This window comes from Bos javanicus, chromosome 2 (genome assembly GCF_032452875.1).
Source record: "Bos javanicus breed banteng chromosome 2, ARS-OSU_banteng_1.0, whole genome shotgun sequence".
Classification (NCBI taxonomy): domain Eukaryota; kingdom Metazoa; phylum Chordata; class Mammalia; order Artiodactyla; family Bovidae; genus Bos; species Bos javanicus.
Genome location: NC_083869.1, coordinates 115,152,974 through 115,179,842, shown reverse-complemented (window position 1 = coordinate 115,179,842; position 26,869 = coordinate 115,152,974). Strand labels below are relative to the sequence as shown.

The 26,869-nt window shown below is 41.8% G+C and overlaps 1 protein-coding gene across 3 annotated transcripts in view; it reads right to left on the bottom strand.

The window, feature by feature from the left end:
* RHBDD1 (rhomboid domain containing 1) overlaps positions 1-26,413 on the bottom strand; it is a 208,279-nt gene extending 181,866 nt beyond the window's left edge. Inside the window, exons 1-2 of one of the 3 annotated variants that reach the window (XM_061386815.1) lie at positions 26,245-26,411; positions 24,036-24,202 (exon numbers count right to left, since the gene is read on the bottom strand). The gene's annotated coding sequence lies outside the window, so the exon portion shown is untranslated. Of the gene's footprint in view, positions 1-24,035; positions 24,203-26,244 lie in introns of all 3 variants that reach the window. The other 2 variants (XM_061386823.1, XM_061386805.1) reach the window with 2 other exon arrangements.
* Between the last annotated feature and the right edge of the window lie 456 nt (positions 26,414-26,869).

Below are 26,869 nucleotides of genomic sequence, written 5' to 3'. Positions count from 1 at the left end.
CAGGGAAGCCCAGTAAGTATTTTAAATTAATTTCTCTAAGTTTTGGAGTGGTTTGTTGCACAGCAATGACTAAACAATACCAAAGGCCTTTGCTTTGGAAGGAGTCTGGGTTATGCTTTTGGGAGGAAGCTAGTAAAGAAAGGGGCACAGATTAAAGATGCAAGAGATAAACAGAATCAAGTCCTGAGAGGAACAGCCTTGTCCACCACAACAAGGAAGAAGACAAATGTCAGGTACAGATACGGGTAAACAGGCAGATTAGGGGAAAGGATGCTAAAAAAGTTCTCCTCTAGTGGTTTTCTGATTTGCCTGATTTCCCCTTTTCTGAGCTTTCTTGGCTTCCAGTCAAATACATACCTCACTCTGATACACTAAAGATTCTCATTCAGACAGCACACTGGAAAGTGCACAGCTTTGGATTAAAAAATGGCTAGACTCTTCTACTTACTAGCCCTGGGACATTGGGCAAACTACTTAAACTTCAATTACTTCACTCTAAATTAGTAATAATACCTCCTTCCCAGGATCACTGTAACACGTCTAGAATAAAGTAGGTGCTGAATAAATGGTAGCTACTATCTTCACTGGGGCTTCCCAGGTGGCTTAAGGGTAAAGAAACCAGTTGCCAATGTAGGAGACTTGGGTTTGATTCCTAGGTCAGGAAGATCCCCTGGAGAGGGAAATGGCAATCCACTGAAGTATTGTTTCCTAGAGAATTCCATGGACAGAGGAGCCTGGCAGGCTACAGTCCATGGAGTTGCTAAAGAGTTGGACACGACTAAGCAACTAAATAACAACAACTTTTCATTACAATAAAGTAATCTCACTTAAGAGAAAAAGCTTTCACAAATGAGAGCATTCTAATAAGACTCAAATGTACTCCCTAACCCGCCCCCCATATGGAGTCTTATTAACATCACACCCAAAAGAAAAAATTATACATATATGCACGTGTCATATGTGTATCCCTATTATTAGCACTCAAATTTCTTTATTGCCAGGGCTTATCATTATAGCTTTGTAGCAATCTCATAAACTAGAGAATTTAATAAAATTTCAACTGAAAAGCTCCCAGATAATTTTGGAGAAACAGTCTATATTTTTCCCATTGACTTTCATGTTGATTTTCAAACCTCCAACTATTGTGACAAGTTTGCAGTTCCCCTAAATAGTTATATATATATATATGTATCGAACATCATTACCTGTAATGGGAATAATGGAAAAATATGGCCATGGTCATTAAGTAACCAGCTTAAAAGAGATCACAAAATAAACCCTTCAGTATTAGTACAGTGTCCTATGATACCAGGCATATGTGCAGCAGAAAACCAAAAGTAATTGTCTTTGCTTAAGAAAAGCCAAGACATAAAAGAAAAGCAAATTCCTCTCAACTGGAATTACTAGAGATGAAGAGTACAAACAAAAAGATAGTGGCATTTCCCCGAGCCTCTCTTACGCTGTGCACCCAGGCTCACGTTACACTTGCTTGACTTCTGCTCAGACCCAAAGGCCCCCTCTTGTTCTCCTCCCTTCTCACCTCTGTCTCCCCACTGATGGCTGCTCCTGCTCCCCTGGGCTCTCCTGTAGATCTCCTGACTCCTTCCAATCCCCCTTTCTTTACTTTGCAGTTTCCCTCCATTCTTACACTCTACTTTGCATATACTCATTGAATTCCACTCTCATGGTTTCTATAATTCTTTTTATCAGGATGGTTCCCAAATTTATATTTTACAGCCTTTATTTCTCAGATTTCAGAGATATAACCTTCTAGGAAGAATATAATCTGCCCGTTCTCTTGCTCTCACAGAATGACTATTCAGCCATACCTTCAATCACTAATTTATTTAATAAATAACAAGTGCTGATTGCATGCCAGCCCCTGTGCCAGGCACCAGAGGCACAGCAAAGACCAAAACCCTAGCAATCTCAGTCCCTAAATGGCCCATTTCTATTTGTTGAAGGAAATAAAAATACTGGCTGCAAAAAAATCACAGGATGAATAAAACGACACGCTTAATAGTGCAAAGGCAGATAAAACCATAACCAATGTGAGAAGTGCAAAATATGTATCAGGCTCTGCTTTCACAAAGGCCAACGGAACATAAAGTTTTGAGTTTTAAGTAGCCAAGATCAATCCAAGTCTTTTAAGTAGCCAAGATCAAGCCAAGTATTGTTTCATATCAGATCTGTGGCCCAGTTTCCTTTCTTGTAAGTTATACCAAGTCAGACATCCAAGGTGAGGGGTGTAGCCTGTTTGTAACAAGGTAACAGAAAATCCAACTAGTTAATGTGAAGATCAAATATGTAATTTGACCTTGTGGGTCAGGCAGGCACAGTTCTAAGAACACCAAACAGAACAGATCACAAGTGGCATTTCCTATAAGATGAATATTGTCCTGTCCATCAATATACAGAAATTTCTAGAGAGTTAAGCTAAGCTTATTTAACTTATGTGCAGAGTACATCATGCGAAATCCTGGGCTGGATGAAGCACAAGCTGGAATCAAGATTGCAGGAAGAAATATCAATAACCTCAGATAAGCAGAAGACACAATCCTTATGGCAGAAAGTGAAGAAGAACTAAAGAGCCTCTTGATGAAAATGAAAGAGGAGAGTGAAAAAGTTAGCTTTTTCACAGAAAACTAATATCATGGCATCCAGTCCCATCACTTCATGGTAAATACATGGGGAAACAATGGAAACAGTGAGAGACTTTATTTTCTTGGCCTCCAAAATCACTGCAGATGGTGACTGTGGCCAAGATATTAAAAGACGCTTGTTCCTTGGAAGAAAAGCTATGACCAACCTATACAGCATATTAAAAAGGAGAGACATCACTTTGTCTACAAAGGTCCAACCAGTCAAAGCTGTGGTTTTTCCGGTAGTAATGTACGGATATGAGAGTTGGACTATAAAGAAAGCCGAGTCCCCAAGAATTGATGCTTTCGAACTGTGATGTTAGAGAAGACTCTTGAGATCCCTTGGACTGCAAGGAGATCCAACCAGTCCATCCTAAAGGAAATCAGTCCTGAATATTCACTGGAAGGATTGATGCTGAAGCTGAATACTTTAGCCACCTGATGCGAAGAATGGGCTCATTGGAAAAGACCCTGATGCTGGGAAAGATTGAAGGCAGGAGGAGAAGGGGACAACAGAGGATGAGATGGTTGGAAAGCATCACTGACTCGATGGACATGAGTTTGAGTAAACTCTGGGAGTTGGTGATGGACAGGGAGGCCTGGCGTGCTTCAGTACATGAGGTCGCGAAGAGTCGGACACAACTGAGCAACTGAACTGAACTGAAGCTGTGGGAGACAGCACAGAAGCAAGATTGATGACCTGGAAACTGGAGCAATGTGTTTGGTTTTGAAAGTGATTTGTTTATTCTAATCTGTACCCAGACCATAACCAGTTATACCAGCTCAAGGAAGAGCAGGTTGGGCCCTCACTCCAACCCTGCCCTCGCCTTATAAACACTTTCTTTCCCTCACACTCAACATGTCCCAACCTGAACATTGGAAGGTCCTTTCCAAGTCTGGCCCTCCCTCCACGTTCCAGATCTCAGGACACAGAATCCCCATCCACCTAGCTATTCATGTTGGAGATGCTGATAACATCCTGAACACATACTTTCCCCTCTTCATCCCCAAATCCCAACCACCACACTTTAATTCTTCCAAACTACTTTTTATCAATCTCCCTCTTTCTACCCCTAGATCCACTACATTAACCTAAACCACCATGATAGCTTGCCTGGATTACAACAAATTCTGCTTCTCCTTCTTATACCCACCAACCACTTTCCACCACTGCTCAGAGTAATCATTATAAACTGAAGTTGGAATACCCTGCAGTAAGCCATCAAAGGCTTATTGTTAAAGGCTGGATGAAGTCCAAACTCTTGACCACAATTACATGCTTGTGATAACCAGTGCCCTGCCTGCCCCTCTGGGCTCATCTCACACTGGTCTCTGCCTTATCCGCTATGATCCAGATACTCAGGTGCTCCCACCCGAGAAACTTCAGGGTCACAGCATAAATGCTGAGGGTAAAGTTATCTGTTTTAGCCACACTGAATACCCAGAGCCTAGCATAGTGACTCATATACTCATATGACTTGTGTTTGTCCAATGAATCATAATTAGCATGTTAAATATATCTACCTTATACAATAAATTAGACTGACTGACAAGGTCTGAATACCTATGATACATTCATCCCTAAGTATTTTTCCTACAATTGCAGCAGCCTTCCTCACAGCACTATACATATTATTCCACTTAATACTTTCAGTTTTTGAACAGTGTTTGTAACGTTTACCTCAACTTTACAGGAATAAACTTCTGCTGCATTTAAAATGTATTAGTAAGTTGCTTTGCCAGAACTATTTGATAAAATAATGGCATTTAATTATGCAGTAATACACACCAGACAGAGCTACATCAAGGTTGTGACAGAGAGAAATGGAAGACCTCTTAAAATATTGATAGGAAAATTAGCCGCATTTACTTTTAATGAGAAATTAAAAATTAAACAGGTATGTAATAAGAAAAACTAAGTGGTTAGAACAAACAAAAGAAACTGAATTTATAATCTGGGAGCCCAACGTGTCTCACGGGTGGAAGAAAGGAGTTTTACAAAAAGGGAAAAGAAACTAAGTACAGTGATTTTCAATTCTACTTACAAAAGCAAGAGATATTTCATCATCACCATTTACCATGGTGACCCTGTATCTCAATTTTCAGTTTAAATGTTCAAGGACTCAGGCTATTAAACTGCAAACATGTATAAACTATATTATATATAGTTATATATAATATAGTTATAAACTATATTCCTGATTTGGCATCTGATAGTAACCAAATTAATATCACAAGAAAGAAACTACAGTCCTAATAGGAGTAATTGAACACTATTCTGAAAACAGCCTTCTATGTCATTAAAAGTGCAACAGATCTTAAAATTATTCACTGAGAACTTTTAAAATTGTGTGAGCTTTTTCTTTAAGAATCAATAAAAGGATTATCAATACATATTTGAGGTAGAATAATGATATGTTATTATTACTATTTTCACGCCTTTGGAAAACTTCATTCATATATATATTTATATGAAAATAAAAAAACTCCATATATATATTTAAGCATATCCTCTTTAAAAAAATCATAGACGAGAACGTATGTTTGTCCAAGTCACTTTGCAAGTATTTATCAGAGGCCCGCTATCACTCAGGTTGAATATTTTGCTAATGCCTGACTTTCCAGATGCTTAAATATTGATTTTTAAAAATTGAGCTATAATTCACACACCATAAATTTTACTCTTATACTATACATCTCAGTGGGTTGTGTATATTTCACAAGGTTTCACAATCACCACCATCATCTAATTCCAGAATATTTTTGTTCCATCTAAATGAAACTCTCTGTACTTACCTCCTCAACCCTCCACCTACCCAGTACCTGGCAACCACTAATCTACTTTTCACTTCAATGAATCTGCCTATTCTGAACACTCCATACAAACAGAATCATACAGTATGTGGCCTTTCGTGTCTGGCTTCTTTCACTTAGCACACTATTTTCCAGGTTCATCTATACTGTATGAAGTACCGGTACTTAAGAGTTCCTTTTCATGATCCAACAATATTTTATTATATAGATAAACCACACTGTTTTATCCATTTGTGATGGACATTTGGGTTACTCCCACTTTTTTGGCTATAAAGAATACTGCTGCTATGAACATTCACGTACAATTTCTTTGTAGAAACATACCTTTCCCGTTCTCTGGGACATATACCTATAGGAAGAGAACTGCTGGGTTAACTCTGGGGCTTCCCAGGTGGCGCTAGTGGTAAAGAATCTGCCTGCTGACACAGTAGACTTAAGAGATGTGGGTTCAATCCCTGGGTTGGGAAGATCCCCTGAAGGAGGGTATGGCAACCCACACCAGGATTCTTGCCTGCCTGAAGAATCCCATGGACAGAGGATTTTGGTGGGCTAACAGTCCACAGGGTCTCACAGAATCAGACATGACTGAAGTGACCTAGCACGGTAACTCTATGCTTAACTTTTTGAGGAACTACCAGACTGTCTTCCAAATTTTTGTGCCATTTTTCATTCCCCTTCAGTGTACGGAGCTCCAATTTCTCCATACTCATACATACTCAACAGCACTTGTTTTTATCCATCCTTTTTATTACAGCCATCCTAAGTGTGTGTGAAGCAGTACCAACTTGCATTTCTCTAGTGACTAATGATGTTGAGCACATGCTTAAATTTTTATTGCTTAAAATATAAATATGCATGTTCACTGGTACATGTAACCATACAGATGAACATGTCCCTTCCCTCAGCCTCCCTCCCACACCCCCTTCAAGAAACAGTTTAACAAATGCCTCAGAAAAAAAAAAGAAAGATGATGGAAAAAAAAGATGGAACCACAAAGTCATTCTGGTTAAACTGCCAGAATTATAGCACTACCATCCATCTCTTCCCCTGTGATGTGATGTGTTAAAAGTGAACGAAAATGTACTTCAGTAGCAGGGGCCGGGCTGGGGCCAAGACATTCAACTCTACACACTGTAAAATCTTGTTTTGAAAGATGCAGAGGGTCAGTGTGATTTATCGATTCAAATAAAGCAAAAAAACAACTATGGAAATAGCAGATTGGATATGCTAAACATAAAAACGTCCTCCACTTTTGAAATTACAAGAGCTGAACAGCAAATTAGAGCATCATAAATACCACACTGACTTGGATATTCACCCAAGTGAATTCACAAAACAATTAGATGCATTTTCTCTCTCTCTCACTGCCAGCATAGTCTATTTTCTCTAAGAATGAAATGAAATGGACCATTTCTTCTCATTGCCACCAACTCTCTGCAACCTTTTCATTCATGGTTTTTCTAATCCAAACATAGACTGTTTTTACCACCTGTTACTATAGGGCCAATAGATGAGAATGCTTTGTTCCAAGACAATAATAATATAATCTGTTGTTCTTCCTGTAATACATCTTAGCATAATTTTAGTTTTCCTAAAGGTATTAGCTCCAAGAAAATGCAATTACAAAGTGCAGATTTTCAAGATATTTTTGAAAGTAAGAAAATGCTTCAGTATAATATGTATTTGCATTTAGTGGAAAATAAGAATTTATGAACCAAACACTTGTCAAGTAATTTGTTCCCCTTTTCAAATATATGAATGCATTTCAAAAAGCTTACATAGCTTAAAATGTGATACAGTTGTTAAATACAATATACACAGTTATATCAATAACATAGGAAGTATACTTTTAAAACTTAGTATTTAAAACATTAAATGTAATAGCAGATGGTCTGGCTTCACACCACTGTGTGGTGTTCAATTGACCAGAATGTATCATCTACCTGAGTTGATGAGTCAATGGGGAGCTCCAGGGGTCCACGGTGGAAGCTGCGACACAGCACCATCAACATTTAAGGACATAAACAACAGATTTTTTTCTGGCCATCAAAATCTGTTACATGACTTCATGAGCTACGTTAATGGTGAAAAATCAAAGAGAATCAGAGTAGGATTCTGTTTTCTTATTTCACATTAGAGGCAGAGAGATACAAAGAAATGAGGACAATTGAATGAAAACTGACTTCATGAACAAACAATGAAAACTGGAATCAAATTATAGGAAGAAGGTAATTGGAATCTAGTCTTCAGGAATACTGTGACACTCAGTAATTACACTCCAGTGTCTATGCATGGAAATATCTACAGCTTGGACTGGTCCAGAAGAAACTGGGAATTGAGAACCCTTCCCCCTTTTGAAGACTGCTGACACCGCCATGTACACAAGGGTTCTCCAATCTCGTACGCTTCATCTTCCTAGCTATGTAAGAACCTTACCCGGCTCGAGACGACCATTAAACTCTCTCAGATACCAACGGGCTAAGTCTTTCTGATTTTCAGCTGCCAGACCTAGCTTAAAGACACAAGACCTAGTTTTTAACACATGAGACCTCCTCTTTCCTTCTCCCCCTTATATACCATCTCTCCAAGTGAAAACATAAAATTTCCCATACCTTACTGGAACTAGGTCCAACTGTCTTTTACAAGGCCGTCTTAAGTACTAATATCAGTGCTGTCCATGTGGAAGGCAAAATAGATGACCTCTGGGGAGTTAGGATTTAAGACCACTAAAATGACATAGAAGTTAAAGAATGTTCCAGACAAGTAAGAAGCCATTAATAAGGTCATATGTGTGGTGACAGACCCAACCAAAGGTCAGACCCTCATCACCTGATGCTCCTCCCCCAATCTTACTTAAGTTATGCCTGACTCGATTTGCTTAAAATCCAATGTCATCATGTTATTCCCTGCCCCCAATCCATCATGTTTTCTTACTAGATCAGCTTTCTCTACATCATCATTGTAATAAGACTGAATAGTATAGTTAACAGGGTAGACTCTGAAGCTTAATGGCTTGGGTTCAAATTCCAGCTCAACTATTTGGAATTGTATGACCTTGTTGTCATTTGTATGAACTTGTGTTCAACTTCTTGTGACCCCATGGACTGTAGCCTGCCAGGTGCTGTCTATTGGATTTCCCAGACAAGAATATTGGAGGGGGTTGCCATTTCCTTCTCCAAGGGATCTTCTCAACCCAGGGATCAAACCCATGTCTCCTGCATTGGCACATGGATTCTCTACCTCTGAGTCACCAGGGAAGCCCTTATAAAACAGATACTAAAGAATAATAAGACCTATCTCATAGAGTAGTTGATGAGTGAATATATGTAAAACACATAGGACAAGGCCTGAAACATAACAAGGACTTTGTAAGTATTAGCTGATATAATCATCAGATCAACTTCAAGCATTTTAGCCTATACTCCAGTCCTATAATATTTCTATATTGTTCTCAATAATAACTAATATTTATGTAGCTATTTATAGTTTACAAAATAGTTAAATATACTTGCTTCATTTCACTTAATTCTCATAATCTGGGGAAGACAAAGTTAGTTCCATGTTATCTACCAGCTGGTCTACCCAGCACCAGCCCAAAAAAAAAGTCACTTTACCGTCTTGCTAGTCATTCTGAAGCCTGCTCTGTACAGCTGTCCAGATGAGAAGGCGCTCAATGAAGCTTCTGCCCTTGAGACTTTCTGGGGATGTTAAATTCCTCTGTCCAAGGTGCTAAATAATTATGGCCATCTCCACTGATGGGCAGTCCTATGGGGCTCTCTCACCACCAGAGGTCACCAAAGTGAATTTTACATACATACCATAGCTTTTAAGTCTGAGTTCTTCCCTCATAGCTCAGTTGGTAAATCATCTGCCTGCAATGCAGGAGACCCTGGTTCAATTCCTGGGTCAGGAAGATCCCCTGGAGAAAGAAATGGCAACCCACTCCAGTATTCTTGCCTGGAGAATCCCATGGACAGAGGAGCCTGGCAGGCTACACTCCATGGGGTCACAAGAGTTGGACACGACTTAGCAACTAAACCACCACCACCACCATTCAGAACATAACTGCCCAATTTAATGGAAATCCTTTCAGCAGTTTTAGTGAGAAAGCTTCAGAGAGAGAAATTCCATTTCTTTCTCATTTAAAGAGACCAAGATGACAGTGCTCTTAAATTGGACTACTAGAACTCAAAATCAGCTCATCATACCAGACAGTGCTTGTTTATCTGGCAAGCCCTTCAACCTTCTGCCTCTCACAAATGCCACCCTTGCCGCTACTGTCTATGCTTTTGAGACCCCTCCATGGTCCTATCCATCACTCAAAAAGTAAATGTCCACATTTCCATGGGTTTCCCAGGTAGTACTAGTGGCAAAGAATCCATCTGCCAATGCAGGAGACGCAGGAGACCTGGGTTCAATCCCTGGCTTGGGAAGATCCCCTGGAGAAGGAAATGGCAACCCACTGCAGTATTCTTGCCTGGGAAATCCCATGGACAGAGGAGCCTGGAGGGCCACAGTCCACGGGGTTTCAAAGAGTCGGACACGACTGAGCACTTGTCGGCAGCACGTTTCCACAGCACATAAGAAATTCCTGGAATGACTATATGGGGTTAAATAAAAATCTTTTGCAATTTTAGTTTGTGGTCTAGAGGCAGACCAGGAAACAGCTCAAACTTCTGATGCACAGTCCATCTTTTTTTTTTTTTAACTCCATAGAAACCCTGAAACAAGATGTCAGCTACTTTGCTTTCACATAGCTGTTTCTTGGTGGTAAACTCAAGTTTAAGAGAATTCTTATAGGTTCTAAAAAAAAAAACAAGAGAGACTAAAACGTTTCATTTTTAGCTCAATCTCTCCTTATATAGCATAAAATTCAATGAGAACTATTTTAGGTAGTAATAAGTGAGAAAAGGGTGAATGTTTAAATATTTCCATTTAGCCAAGGGTTTGCTTGTATGAAAAGTAAGATCTCACCAAAGAGCTAAGATAGAGCCACCCAGTTTAAGGTAGGTATTGCTCGTGGCAATAATGAGACCCACTGAAATGGATGCATTGTCAAGTGAGCTATCACTGTGGGTGCCGGGCTTTATCTTACCAGGAACTCTGGGAGCTGGTACAGATAATATCCTCAGTGTTAACGCCAAGGGCTAGGACTCTGCCTTAACTCCCTGTCACTGGTGGCTTGTCAGAGCAGGAAAGGTGGGTGTCACAGGCCACAGAAACACTCGGGTAAAGAACCACAGGTACTGAAGGCTGGAAGTCTGTCAGAGGACACCAAGGGCACAGGGATGTGGGCATCACGCCCTGATGTGAGACACGCTCCCTGCCACTCCTCCCAACCCGTTCAACTCTGCCCCGACCTTCAGAGCCCCTCTCCTGAGTTGCACCCTTAATGTCAGATTCCTCAGCCATCTCAGCATTCACAAAATCTCCCCCAATGCCTTCCACGTGTACGATCCACCTGTGCCAACAGGATGTCTTTTTATCATCTCCACTACACTGTGTTTTCAGGATACCTCAGGGTTTGAGAGCACATATTCTGGAGTCTAAACTGGTCCCAGTGACTGGCTTTAGCCTTAACAGCTGTGTGAAGTTGTGCAAGTCACTTAACCTAAGCCCCCGTTTCCTGCTGTGAAAATGGAATAATAATAATAATAGCTAAACCTGATCCTGTCCAAGTCTCTTGGACAGCAGGGAGATCAAACCAGTCGATCTTAAAGGAAATTAATCCTAAATATTCATTGGAAGGACTGATGCTGAGGCTGAAGCTCCAGTATTTTGGTCACTTGATGCAAAGAGCTGACTCATTAGAAAAGACCCTGATGCTGGGCAAAGACTGAAGGCAGGAGGAAAAGAGGGTATCAGAGGATGAGATGACTGGATGGTACTACTGATGCAATGGACATGAACTTGGGCAAACTTCGGGAGATGGTGAGGAACAGGGAGGCCTGGCGTGCTGCGGTCCATGGGGTTGCAAAGAGTTGGACATAACTGGGTGACTGAATAACAACAAACCTGATCCTAGAATTCTTGCAAGGATTCAGTGACCTAAAACACCAAGTTCTTAGAATGACGTCAAGCACACAGTCAACACATTCAATCTCAGCTCATGTTTTAATGACTTAAACAGAGATACCCATTTGTTACTGAGTTTAAGTTTTCCTCAACACGTTGACTAAAGTTACACTCTCATATAGTACGAGTTCATCCTTGGCAGCACTGTTCTCAAGCTTTACACCTGCACTATTACCCGATAAAGTTAATTCACAGATCAGGACCCACATAATGAAGGCTGCCTCAAAGGTCTGGCTCATGCCACAAATCTAAACCCAAGTCAGCCTGCTTTTATGGGAACAGCCTCGCTGCCCAAGAAACCTAACGCCAACCACAATCCTCCAGATCAGCTTTAGTCAGGTCACCTTACTCTTTTGAAAAAACAGGTCCTGCTCACCTCAAAAGGAAACCACCCCCTACCCCCTAGCCAACCATGCTGTTTCTTGCCTCTTCTAACATTCTGTAAAACTCATGCATGTACATGTGTGTGTGCTCAGTCATGTCCAACGCTTTGTGACTCCATAGACTATAGCCTGCCAGTCTCCTCTGACCATGGAATTTTCCAGGCAACGATACTGGAATGGGTTGCCATTTCCTACTCCAGGGCGTCTTCCTGACCCAGAGATCGAACCCACATCTCCCGCATCCCTGCATTGGCAGGCAGGTTCTTTACCATTATGCCACTTGGGAAGCCCTCATAAAACTCGCTCTGGCCCCAAATTCCCCAGGAATAAGGCTCTGCTGCTTGGGAGGTGCCCTGTCTCCCCACTCTATGAACAAAGGACATCAAACTCATCACTAAGTTGTCTTAGTTTTGTCATCCTGCATATCCCATTCAATCCTCTAAACTTTATGCGGCAGGTATTATTTCATTTTACAGATGAGTGGGGATTTTAATCAAGATAATCTGGCTCCAGAGTCCTTGTTCTTAAAAGGAAGTTGTGAATCAGGTCTGTCTGCATGAAAGTTGTGAGTTTTTAACTCTTAAGATAGCCTATTCTTGTAGTAGTTTATCAGAACTGCCATGTAAGCATTTCAGTGAGTTACTACTGCTCAGTGGCCATGGTTCTAGGTAAGCTGTAGGGCAGGAGAGGTGCACCCCCAAACAGGCCACTTGGCATAAGGATTATCTTGAGCTGAATATAATTAAGAACAAGCAGATACAACTAAAGCTGCTTCCCCAATCTGCTTAAAAGCAGGACATAAATATGTGTAACCCCTCCCCCTTTACCAGGCAGGACAAAAGTTAATCACCAGAGACAACCTTAAAATTGGCTCCCCAAAAGATGTGCACAGCAAACTTTGTCAGCTAGCCCTGATCTTCCATTAGTTCCCTGACCCTTTTGCCTTCCTACCATTTGCTGCCCTAGAAACTCAAAGCCCTTTTCCTTTGCCTTGTCACTTCTCAAAGAAATGTATCGTTCCTTTGCTAGGATGCTGTATAAGCCCAAGTTCTAACCAACTCTTGAGCTACTCATCACTAGCTATGGTACTTCCACCATCTGAGCCACCAGGGAAGCGCGCTAAAAGCTGTACTACATGAATTCTCCAGGCAAGAATACTGGAGTGGGTAGTCATTCCTGTCTCCAGGGGATCTTCCCAACCCAGGGGTTGAACTCGGGTCTCCTGCATTGCAGATAAGGAGAAGTGGGCATCAGAGGACGAGATGGCTATGAACATGAACGGGGGCCAATTCCGGGAGATGGTGAGGGACAGGGAGACCTGGCGTGCTGCAATCCATGGGGTTGCAGAGGGCTGGTCATGACTGGATAACTGAACAACCACCAAGATACTTCCACTGTGTGCACAAGCTTAGCTGCAATTCTCAAAATGAGCCTTTATCTGCAGATTTGGGGGTGGCAGTTTGCCCTGTGACCTCAATTCTGACAGATCTAAGAAAAAGTCACTGATTTTCAGTTTGTTCAGGGTTCTTCTTGTTGTGAAAACCAGGGTAATGACCTGCAAGCTCTTCACATGTCATTGCTGAAATAGGAAGTCACTCCTACTGTCTTTTGATAAGAGAAATGACACTTCAACCACCAAAAGAATTAGGAAGGACATTATTTGAGCATAAAGACTTGTCTTTGCTAAGAAAGTGCAATTGGTGACTTTCATCACACACCAAAATATATACACACTTTGAAGTATTTCAAATGTAGAAAATTTCAGAACATAGAGCTTTTACTCTACCAAATGTAACTGTTTCTTGACACAAAGTAACTTGAGGTACAAAGTAATGCTCAAATACCCAACCTCTTTTGGTAATTGTCATTGCCATAGCTTAAAAAACAACAACAACAAAATCTGTTTCTAAAATCAAGTTAAGAAACAAAACAGTAACAGTAATCCAAATGTCACTTTTCTCATTTTGGAATATACTCTACACACATAGAGAAGCTGAGGAACAAAAGCCCCTGCTCCTTTGCTGACTTTTCTCCCACCAGGACCAGGGCTCGACCTGGCAAGGACTCTGGAAAGAAGGGCATGAAGCACAGCGATATGAAGGGTGCCCTGCCCAGCATTCTTTCACCCTCAGGCCCAATCCTGCAAAGTAAGGCTTAATCTAAGCCACAGAACGGCAAACATCTTTTCTACCTTTTATGTGGACAGTAAGGAGATCAAACCAGTCAATCCTAAAGGAAATCAACCCTGAACATTCATTGGAAAGACTGATGCTGAAGCTGAAACTCCAATACTTTTGCCACCTGATGCAAAGAACTGACTCATTGGAAAGACCTGATGCTGGGAAGACTGAAGGCAAGAGGAGAGGAGGGCAGCAGAGGATAAGATAGTATCACTGACTCAGTGGATGTGGGCTTGAGCAAACTCCAGGAGATAGTGAAGGACAGTGAAGCCTAACGTTTTGCACTTCATGAAGTCACAGAGTCAGATTTAGTGACTGAACAACAACAACCTCTTAAGCGACACTTTTCCAACTCTTAGCCCTGTGTTTCACCCTGGAAGGGGTATCTTCTTTTCACATTCAACAAATACTTAGGTAGCACTCATGAAGTGTAAAAATTTCTATACAACAGCCTCTTTGGGAGGAAAGGGTAACCTTTACCCCATCCTTGCTCTCATTTTATTCAGGGTGATCATGATTCATAAGAAAGTACCCAGTGATGAGTAACTCAAAGGTGGCTAGAACTTGGGCTTATACAGAATCTTAACAAAAGAACAATACATTTTTAGAGAAGTGACAAGGCAAAGGAAAAGGGTTTTGAGTTTCTAAGGCAAATTTCTTTGCCAAATCTCCAAATGCTGCCTGGTTGGATTACATCATTTTGCCTTTGAAGGACTTCTGCAGAAATGTACCTTCATATTATTTGAGGCCCTGACATAGGTCTCACTCACCCGAGGGACTGCTGCAGAGGAATCATTTTCACATTGTCATAAAACACTGTTCAGACTTCTCCGTCCCTGTGCAAAATCCTACCAGAGCTAGAAAGGCTTAATTTCACCTAAGAAGTGCCTGTGCTCTCTTCTGCTGAGAGCTACTAGTCATTTGGTTGCTTTTTTTCCCCCTTTACTACCAACTTCTGTCTTAAGTCATTTCTAAAACTGACACTTTCTGGAAATGGGCAAATGTACAAATTTGTGCCAATATAAATGTACAAATACGTGCCAATATAAAAAGGTATTAAGTCAATTCAATTCAGAGAATACCTTAGGAAGAATCCCTACCTGCATCAGACTTTGAAAAAGCAGATAAAAGGAGGAAAGGTATTTGTGCTGTTAGTATATGTGTTAGTCATTCAGTCGTGTCCAACTCCTTACAATCCTATGGGCTGTAGCTCGCCAGGATCCTCTGTCCATGGAATTCTCCAGGCAAGAATACTGGAGTGGGTATCGAACCCAGGTCTCCCTCATTGCAGGCAAATTCTTTACCATCTTAGCCACCAGGAAAGCTGTTAGCATAGAGACAGCAAATAGGTGAAACATGCTTGTGTGTGCCTGCTCAGTCATGTCTGACTCTCTGTGACCCCAAGGACTGTAGCCCACCAGGCTCCTCTGACCATGGGATTTCCCAGGCAAGAATACTGAAGTCGGTTATTTCTTCCTCCAAGGGATCTTCCCGACAAAGGGACTGAACCCACACCTCCTGCACTGGCAGGCAGGTTCTTCACCACTGCGCCACCACAGAAACCCAAAATATGCTTAGCGAAGTTTAAACGCATTAGGCTGCTCAGTTCTGCTATAATGCTTGTTTTGTAACAAGCAGATTTGTTCAAATGCAATTAATATTGATATATCAGGGAACAATCTGAATACAAAGTCTGCATCGGATTTGCGCAGTTTCATCAGCAAATCCTAAGTGAATGCAGGAAACTGCACTCTGCTAAAGCAAGCTGTACAGACATTCATAAAATGTACACATGTGCGCACTTTGAACACCCACCAGCGGCCTAAAGTTCACTGCGTATTTAATAAGTTACGCACCTCCACGTCCCCAGCTACGACTCACCCATCCAGATGATCCTTCCTCCACCACTTGACAGTTATTCACAAGCTTCAGTCCTTCTGACAACCACTTCTGACAGCAAAGTTTAGAACTTTGGGAAGGGAAAGTGCCATATTTCTTATGTACTTCTGTATTTATCATTTAAGGAGTGTAAAACCATGCTACCATTAGGTTCCTATCTTTTTTTTTTTAAAGGTACCACTGATAAAGGTTTTGAGTGTTTTGCTCCTAGTACCCTTTGCGCCATAAGTTCTCTGGTTTTTACCACATGATTTTGTACAGTCTGGTGGTTTGGGGAATGCCTCTGTCACTTTTGGCAGAGCTGACTATTCCTCAAGTCTAAAGTGTGTGGGAAGGAGGACAGTCTGTATTCAGGAACTGCTGCTCTTTAGCCAATGTTATCCCACATCCACTCTGTATTTTATTTCTATCATTCCACTCTGTAACCCAAATTACCCAGGTTAGAGGCTCTTGTCACTCAAATATTTAAACACCATATACTCTGAACTTTCTTGGACAAATTAGAATAAGAGGGGATAAATTCTCTTTCAACCTACCAAATATGCCCATTTTTCCCCCCTTAAGTCTTCTCTACCAAAAGCTGTTTCACCTTCCTTCACATGGAATTTAAAACCAAGACTCATTTAATTTTGGCATTTGTTTACTTGACTGTATGTCCTAGGAGTGTCAAGGTTTCACGTCCGATTACAATTATTCAATGACACAAAACATCTGTGTTTGGCCAGATGCTTTTAGTAAGAGATATCAGTACAACATTCGAGGGCAACAATTTCAGCAAAGAAGTAAAGGCAGCGTGAAAGTAAGAACCCAAGATCAGATGTTCTGACAACACATGCAGCTCAATGAGCCAACTGCATTTACATGCATTGTGCATGTGTGATTCCAGACAGCATACAAGGTCAAACCGCTGTCAGTGACAATAAGCTTTCAAACTTCTGGTCAATTATCTGGTTAATAACAAAAGACAAGGCTATGACATCATTACGGCTATAATTAATTTACACAGATCTGCTTCCTGTTAATCGAATACATCTTTAAAAGCACTTAATTACTTTTCACATAGAAAGCCAACACTCAGCTTTGTTAGGCGAAAAGCAACCTTGCTGAATTCAACATGAGAGGCTGTCAGGCTGCTCTAAGACATAAAGGACAAGTCTTCACAGGGCACACTGCTGCAATACAGGAGCTGCTGCCACATCCACAGCAAACAGATGCACAAGATGATGGATAGCACAACACATTCGAACAGTTTCTGAAGACAAAGAAGTTGTCAGCGAACGGGGGGGTAAACAGACAGATTCTGGCTAAGGAAACATCACGGTGTTTTTTGTCAAAATGACATACAGGACTAGTAATATTAACATATGCAGTACAGGACAGTAGTTAAGGGCATGGTCTTTGGTAAAAGCTCCAAAATACGCCAGCCATGTGACTTTACAGGAAAGTTACTAACTGCTGGTTTCTCACCAGTACAAGGAGATAATGTAGCCACATGTGGGACTGTGAAGCTCAAATTAGATTATGTATATAAAATCATAAATTGGAAAGTGATATGATTTTTAATGCATATAAACACATAAAATGAGGTTTAAGCCGAATAATTGATGCTTTTGAACTGTGGTGTTGGAGAATACTCTTGAGAGTCCCTTGGACTCCAAGGAGATCCAACCAGTCCATTCTGAAGGAGATCAGCCCTGGGATTTCTTTGGAAGGAATGATGCTAAAGCTGAAACTCCAGTACTTTGGCTACCTCATGCGAAGAGTTGACTCATTGGAAAAGACTCTGATGCTGGGAGGGATTGGGGGCAGGAGGAGAAGGGGACGACAGAGGATGAGATGGCTGGATGGCATCACCGGCTCGATGGATGTTAGTCTAAGTGAACTCTGGGAGTTGGTGATGGACAGGGAGGCCTGGTGTGCTGTGATTCATGGGGTCGCAGAGTCAGACATGACTGAGGGACTGAACTGAACTGAACTGATTAAAAATTCTAAAAAGCTTGATTTTATAACTTAGTAACCAAATAGCCTTTTTCTGGGCTACCTATGATCCTACATTTTTAAACTGTATTGTGTGATACAATTATACACTTTTTTAAAAAACATGATGGGCTATGTGGAAGGCACAACAAAACAGAAAAAAAAATTTAACTAAAATAAATTTAACAATAAAATTTCAAACCAGAGTTTTTGTCAAGATGATCTGAATCATTACATTTGAGAATTTAATGAGCCTCCATTTTAGGATTAAAAAAAAATGTCAGATGGCAAAAGTTTAATTTTCCCCCCCTTTTTAGAGTGTTATACTCTTGATTAGATGATCTTTATACATGAAAAATAAAATACTGGATTTCATATATAATCTTGACTTGTGCTCCATCGTGAGGTGAATTAGTGCCAACTCCAATTCTGATCCATCATCACTTATGATTTCCAGTATCAATCATAAGCCGGTTCCTTCTCTCACAGACTACAAGTTTTAGTGTAATGAGGGCTCATTAAAGTTCTCCTACTGACAGCCCTTCAGACGTGGGTCCTTCAACCAGGAGGCGCTCAGGGAGCATCAGTGCCAGCAGTCCACCGTCACTCCCTTCAAGAGGATTTAGGGAACTCCACGCTCACGCTCACTCCACACCGGATTTGTTTACCTAAAGTCCGTGAAAAGGTGAGAGCCATAACCCCATTTAAACTAACGCATGTAAGAACTGTTAGTGAATTATTTATGGAACTGAAATCCTCCTAGCACAGGAAGAAGTCAAGAGGGGAATGGCACGCCAGACATCAGAAATGTTCATGTTCCTCAAGCACAGAGGACGTCGGCTAATTACCAGGTGGTGGAGACAGCCTGGGTTTGTTTGTTTTGCTTTGCTGTCTGGCCAGCATCAATTTCGTTCTTTCAATAACAGGTGAGAGATGGCTCTCACTCCCATTGGATGTGGTCCTGGAAGGACCACAAATCAGGGGTGCATTTCCTACATGGATTCGAGGGTGACACTGACCAAAACTGGAATAACAGCTCTTTTCCTGGAATCTAAAACCTGTGCAGAGATACTAAACAGCTTCTGGATCTGATATTCAGAACATTAAAGAATTTTCCAGATCTACCCAAGTCTACTCTGGAGAAGGAAATGGCAACCCACTCAAGTATTCTTACCTGGAGAATCCCATGGACAGAGGGGCCTGGTGGGCTACAGTCCACGGGGTTGCAAAGAGTCGGACACGACTGAGTGACTTCACTTCACTTCACTTCACCCAAGTCTACTCAAGCCTCGAGTGCTTATCTGGCTGCTGTCCTGTGGTTTTGGCTTTTCTGTAGATTTTCTGAGCTTATTTATATATTTCCATTAAATCTCCTGTTCTTGAATAAGTTGGGCTTCCCTTGTGGCTCAGCTGGTAAAGAATCTGCCTGCAATGTGGGAGACCTGGGTTTGACCCAGGGGTTGGAAACATCCCCTGGAGAAGAGAATGGCTACCCTCTTTAATATGCTGGCCTGGAGAATTCCATGTATAGTCCATGGGGTCACTAAGAGTTGAACACAACTGAGCAACTTTCACTTTCTTGAACAAGTTATCAAGGTAACTTAGTTAACTTCTGTTTCCACAGTCGAAGAACCCTACCCAGATATTAGGGCACTTGCCAAGGGCGAGCAGCAGATCCTAGTATCTTTCAAGCATCACCAACTCTCATTTTTTATTGAGTCCATACAACACTCTAGCTGACCAGAAGAACCGCAACTGGGAGGGTACATAAGCAGCATCCCAAAGGCTGGCCATACACAAGCTATTCCCAAAGAAAGAAGCGTGCACAGAGCTGAGGAGGTGAGCACAAAAGCAGCTTCTGCGTACACAAGGCAAAGCCCTCTCAGTGCCATACACTTGGTGCATAAATTTGGACACTAAATGAAGGAATATTATTTCAAAAGGAAGAACTGATTGTCTTAAATGTGGCTTCTACTTATACAAAATTGATGGTTTTTCAGGAAAACTTCTAATTACTGAAGTGATGTACTCCCTTTGTTCTGCATTGAAAGTAAGACTAGTCTATACACCTAATAAAATGTTATCAGTTGATAAAACTTCTGGCTAGAACTTTAGGACAATGAATTATTCAGATTCATGGGAGAAAGGGAGGGAGAAAGGAGAGGAGGAAGAGAGAGAAGAAAGGAAAAAGGGGGTAAGAGACTTAAATTTCATAGCCTTCAGAAAGGAACGCAGAGGTATCCTGCATGCTTTTCTGTGGAAAGGTTTAACCCTCCTTTCCACCACAATGCACTTTCATTAACAAATCTAAATATCCACATTTCTCTAATCGTGAACCCAGAGAAGAAAACCAATGAATGCGAAACTACAGCAATAAAAGCACTAAGCATGTAAGTCAATATATCTTCATCTATATTCCATCATTTAAGAAATATCTGAGCATCTACTAACAGACAAGCTCTGTCCTTATAGACAACCATAGTCTTGAGAGAGAGACAGACAGACAAACAGCAACATTACAGTGTGATAAAGAACTATAACAGGTCTGCAAATAAAGATGCATTAAGTGTCTGGAAAATAGCAAAGGTAAGTTTTAAAATTCAGTATGGGATGTGGACTTTTCTATGGCTCTGTAAAGAATCTGACCGCAATGCAGGAGACCCCAGTTCAATCCCTGGTTTGGAAAGATGCCCTGGAGAAGAGAGTGGCTACCCACTCCAGTATTCTTACCTGGGAAATCTCATGGACAGAGGAGCCTGGCAGGCTACAATCCCCAATCCACAGAGTCACAAAGAGTCAGACACAACTGAGCTACTAACACTTTATGGGGTGTGGGAGGAAAGAAAGAAAGAAAGTCCTGGATCAAGTATTATCCTGTGGGCAACGCGGAGGGAGATGAAATGTCCAGGACACAGAGTCAAAGCAGTGGAGCCATTCCACAAAAAGAAATGGATGAAATTTTAAGTCATCATTTGGTGGATGTAACACAGGGCGAATGTTTAGAAAGCAAAAAGGTCCCTTATTAATACAAAATGAACATTCCTTGGAAAGAGAAAGACCTGAAGACTCTGGTGTGTAGGAACTTCTACTACCTGGGCAGCAGGCACAATGTTTATTCCTACATCTGTTCAAAGTCAGCATCACAACTGATTCGTTACAATATACATCACTGCAAATGTCTTGTATTTTTCACATAAAAAAAAGGTAGCAAAATTTCTTTCACAGTGTTGCCCAAGAGACTTTGCTCAAGGTAAATACACATAGGCCCTTATATATTATTTATACAAAACTGAAGTCATTGCCATCTGTATCTAAATTTCATTCATAACTATCCTGATATTGTGACTTTGGATTTAAAAAATGCATAAGCAAGAAACAGCCATTGGTGTAGTAACAACATTCCTGGGGTTAAAGCCAGATTTGGGGTCAAATCTAGACACTTACTAGTATGTGGTTTTGGGCAAATCACATAATCAATCCTGCTTCAGTTTCTTTATCCATGGATGATGAAAATTCCACTTACTTTCTGGTGTCATCAGGAAGAAGAAATGCAATAGCCTGTCATGTAAGAGCACATAGCACATCCCCAAAGTTTGTTTTCCATTCTCCCTTCTTCTCCATCAAGTAATGAGCCTTCTGCCCCCATGGAACTAGACTTTATTGCTTTATAATTATGATATCCATGTAACAATGTCCAAAAGAGGAGGTGGTAAATAACACCAACATGCAAACCTGAATGCACACATTGTTAGCTGGCTACCAGCTAGATCCCCAGGGGCTCTTGCACACTATCTATTGCTTCCCAGAAATTTGATACATTTTCTCTTCTGAATACAGCCAAAATTATCCACTGGCTTTGAAATATCACCATCATGATGTTGCACAGAGCAGCTGGTTGATTGAAAGTGACTCCCCCTCCCCCACACCCCAGCTGTCACCAGGAAACCCTCCTCAGTGTGTGAAAAAGGACAATGTGATAATACTACTACTGCTATTAATAACAATCTAACAAATACTTAGCATTTGAGATTATTTTTCTTATGAAAGCTCACTCTTAACTGGAAATTAACTCTTTAAGAAAAACCTTTTACCATATAAATGCAAACCAGCTGTTTTCATACAACAGAAAACCAAAGGACAGTAAACACAAGTAATATATTTCCACTGACTCCTTGTTTCTTGTTCCTTGAGTCACTTATAATGCTAAACAACAGCCAGTTAAAATACTAAATAGTTTTAAATGTGCTAACAGATGTCACAAGCTTAGAGTGATTATTAAAAAAAAAAAAAACCTCAGATGATTTCTCAAAATAAGTGCCTAGATTCCTATTTTTGTATTAATCACGTTGAAGGTTGGATTTTTCTTTTCTAATAGCCACTCATTTCTCTGTAAGAGAAGCATATGTATGGCATGTTTGACATTGCTGAAAATGCTGGAAGTTGTTTTTAGAACATGTTTGTGAATCCCACTCAGGAATTCTCAGCGCCCAGACTTCTTGGGTACAGTACAGCTCAATCTCCTGAGGATTTCCACACCAAGATGAGGAGTTTCACACCTTCTGACTCAGCAGGGTCACTGCAGGAGGTTCAGGATAAGCCCTTCAAACTCTCTCAAAGCCTCTCAGCTCCTGAGCTTTACAAGATGCTGCTAAACAGTTTCCCCTGCTACAAAAATCTGAGGTCCCCTGCTTAGCTGACTGACTGGAACTGCAGCACAAAAGGTGATCTTTTTAAGGCATTTCTATCTCTGTAATGGCTTTTAAAAGAATTTTTACAAATACACATATAATGTATAGATTATCTGTCCCCACTCCCACATTACATACATTGCCAAGTAAACAAAATTACGACCTAGTAATGACACCTTCCGTGCTCACATATTCATAGGTAATATACACAGAAATACAAGAGATTTTTGGTATTTTAAAAAATGGAACACAAAACTTTTTGCTTTGCTATCATTAAGCATCCATATTGCAAAATAATGATTTCAGAGCTGACAGCATTTTCTTATTCTTTGGTGCACGTCTTCAGTGAAGTCTCATCTCCTGTGACAAGTGCCCCTTCCTCTAGCTATCCCTGTTAACTGAAGATACTTAAATATTAACCCCTGATCCTGACCCTGTCCTTTCAGTACACACACAAAACAATGCAGGAAAGTTGCTCTGTTACAGTGATAGACCTGAAAATGGTGTTCTTCCATTGGGCTTAGAGGTTTAACTTTCTCCAAGTGTTTGCTTTCTCTCATACGTAATAATGTGAAAGCTTTGACTCCTCAGCATTTTGCTTTAAAAAAGAAAAAATCAGTGCAGTTAGGTAATTAACAGAATCACCTCATTTATAAAAATATTACGAGGCAATGAATGAGATCAAGCTAGATTTGAGGTGATAACCACCTTTTCTCCCTTGTCCAATGTTTAGCAGTTACCTGAGCCTCTCAGTGTCACAGACGTGTTTTGCACTGGATTTTATTTTATTCAATGTCTTAAGGTAGTCCACACCATGCTATGCTATGCTATGCTAAGTCACTTCAGTCGTGTCCGACTCTGTGCGATCCCATAAACGGCAGCCCACCAGGCTCCCCGTCCCTGGGATTCTCCAGGCAAGAACACTGCAGTGGGTTACCATTTCCTTCTCCAGTGCATGAAAGTGAAAAGTGAAAGTGAAGTCACTCAGTCATGTCCAACTCCTAGCAACCCCATGGACTGCAACCCACCAGGCTCCTCCATCCATGGGATTCTCCAGGCAAGAGTGCTGGAGTGGGGTGCCATTGCCCTCTCCGTCCACACCATGACTCCTACTCTATAGGAGAGGAAATGAATACTGGGAAGATATTAACTTGTCCGCTGGACATGATCAGTACGTAACAAGAAGCGGGGTTCAAAGCAGAGTCTGCCTGACCCCAACCGCAGAGACCTGCCTCTCAGACACAGAGGACAAGAAAAATGGGCCTTTGTGAAAACTGAAGGCTTCATGGTGGGACAGTGTTAAGTTAGTAGCAGCATTAACAAAACTACTTATAGGAGCTGAAATCTACGCTGACTCCTGTTTATCTGAAAACTCACCACAATACCCAGGAACCACAGTGCAGACTTAGGAGCAAAGACTTATCAAAGTGACGTGTAGTCTCAACCACAGTGTGGCACTCTTCTCAACATCACAGTGAGTCTAGGCTTTAGGGCAGCTGCTTCAGGTCCTGAATACTTCTCTATATACCCCCAACACTGACGCCCTGAAAAGGGAAGGAAAATGTAAGCAAACACCGCAACTGATGTTTGGTCAAAACAGTGGATGGAGGGCATATCTAATTTAATTCCTGTGATGCCTCCGGAAAACAGAGATAAGTGGATAGGATGAGGCCTTCTCTGCTAATATTGCGGAGCTGTATGACACGCGGGAAAAAAAGATAAGGAGAGAAACATCTTCAGTCTTGCCTCTTGTTTTCAAGTCACTGCTCTGTAATACTTCTCAACTCTAAGGCTGAGGCTGGTCTATGGTCAGTTATCCACTTTATTTTTTTTTTTTTAACAAGTTCTGGGGCAAAAGAAGGTTGGGAAAGACCAAAAGGCCGAAGAATTAAAAACTACTCTTTAACACAATTATTAATGTGGTTCTTAAAAATACCACAGCATAGGTATTAACTGAATATCCTACACTGGACAACCTCAACTGTATACAACACAATGAGAATCCATAAACAAAATGCCCTCTAAGCAGCAGCAGAGGCACAATATTCGTGCACTACAACTCACATCTAAACCAAAGAAGAATCCTTCTAGCATAATCTATGTACTTATTTTAGGCAAATTACTTAACATCTCATTCTAACAAATTACTTAATAACATTTCATCTGTTTTCCATCTGTGTTAAAACATTTTTCCTGAATTTTCACAAAGAATACCCACAGCCTTATGAAGTTATCTGTAACTAGTCCAAGGTCCTACAGGACTTCCCTGGTGGCTCAGACTGTAAAGCGTCTGTCTACAACGCAGGAGACCTGGGTTCGATCCCTGGGTTGGGAAGATTCCCTGGAGAAGGAAACGGCAACCCACTCCAGTACTCTTGCCTAGAAAATCCCATGGACAGAGGAGCTTGGTGCAGGCTATTGTCCAACGGGACGCAAAGAGAAGAGTCGGGCACGACTGAGCGACTTCACTTCACTTCAGTCCAAGGTCCTACACCTAGGAAAGGCTTCACCTGGATTCAAATTCCATTCTGTGACTCCACAATGGCTGGCTGCTCTTTATCAGTCCCGCCAGCATTTCTCAAACTTTAGCACCCAGGTGTACTGGGATCAGTTGGCAATCTCCTTAAAACAGATTTCTGATTCATGGAGTTTGGGGTAAGACTCTTCACTTTGCAGTTCCAACAAGTTACCAGGTGTTGTTGATGCCAGTAATCCTGAGACAACATAGGAACGCAATGCACTGCATTCTTCTAACATGACTTGTTTTCTCAACCCATGCCACACCAGCAGCAAATTAGAAGCTTTAGATTTAAGTTATTAGAACCAGAAAAGTGTGTCATATAAATGTGAGACATCAGACAGATTTTTAAGAAGTAATTCCAAAGGACAACAACAACAACAAAAAACCCCAAAAAGCCGCAAAGTCCAGCTGTCACTGCAAAAGGGCCTACCCATCTCGATGACTCAGTCATAACTACGCAATTATTTATTGTGCTGGTAACCCTGAGTCTTCAAGAGAGCTTATGCTTGGTTTAGAAAAACATACACGCATAGGATCCGTTTTTGAACAGGTTTATAAGGCCTGGATATAAAAGGGTTGTGTACACTTAGTTTACTTCCTGTCCCCTATTAAGGGAAATATCACTACTCAGGTTAGGATTGTTTGCCAAACACAGGTGCAGAGAAAGAGTTCCTCTTTACAAGAGAAACTGAAACCACAAGCCACTGCTGATGCAACACCACTTTAAACTTCGAGCTTTCGTCAGGGATCCTTTAACCACCCCCTCTCCCCGAAACCAACGATCCCATCCTCCCAGCGCCTCTGCCCGTCCTTCCCGGTGCGATCGGCCTCAAGCAGAGACGCAGGGTGAAGACGGTTAGATCTCCAGATAGAGTTGCTCCAGGAAATCCCCATTCTCGGACCGGCCGAGAGATCCCTGGATGCGGAGGCTGGGCCTCCAACCCCGCCCCAGCTCGGGTCGCAAGGAAGCGCCGACAGCCGCCCGCAGCCCTAGCCCCACAGGCGCCCGCGCCCGCGGCCCCGACTGGACTACCAGAGCGGCGACGAACAGACGCGGAAACTTACGCTCTCTTACGGCCCGCCTGCGTCCCCACGTCTTCGCGAGCAAGTACGTCATCACGCATGGGCGCCGGCTCCCGGACGCTCCAGGTCCCGGCGGCCTGGGGGTGGGGAGAGAGAGTGGTTGACTTTGCGACGTCGCTTCTACTGCATTCGCGCAGTGGGCGGGCCACGGCGCATGCTCAGTTGCGCGCACGTGCGCGCTCTTCCTCGCAGGTTTCCCCTAGGGACCGCGAGCGGTGTTTGTGGTTTGGAGGACGCTCCTAGGACGCGACAGGGAAAGGGCTGCGGCCGAGCATAGTGTGGAGGGTTTGTACCTTCCACTCATCTTCCAAGCTCCGAGTGACACCTAGATAATAATATTCCTTCTGCCATAAGTAACTGTTGGCTGCCTGTCATGCGTAAAGCAAGTGAATGGCCTGCATTCGAGTACATGGACGTGGGATGGAGTAGGCCCGACCGGGCTGAGAAACTGCCCTTCCGAGCCCTCCCACAGGCTCAGGACCTGCTGTGTGGAAGAGTAACACACGTGGACTGGATGGCGGAAGAGATACCTGTTCATGAGTTATCAGACTCCGAAGAGCAGCCGACCCTCAGGGCGGAACCCGTGGTTACAAAGCAAGCTAGCAAA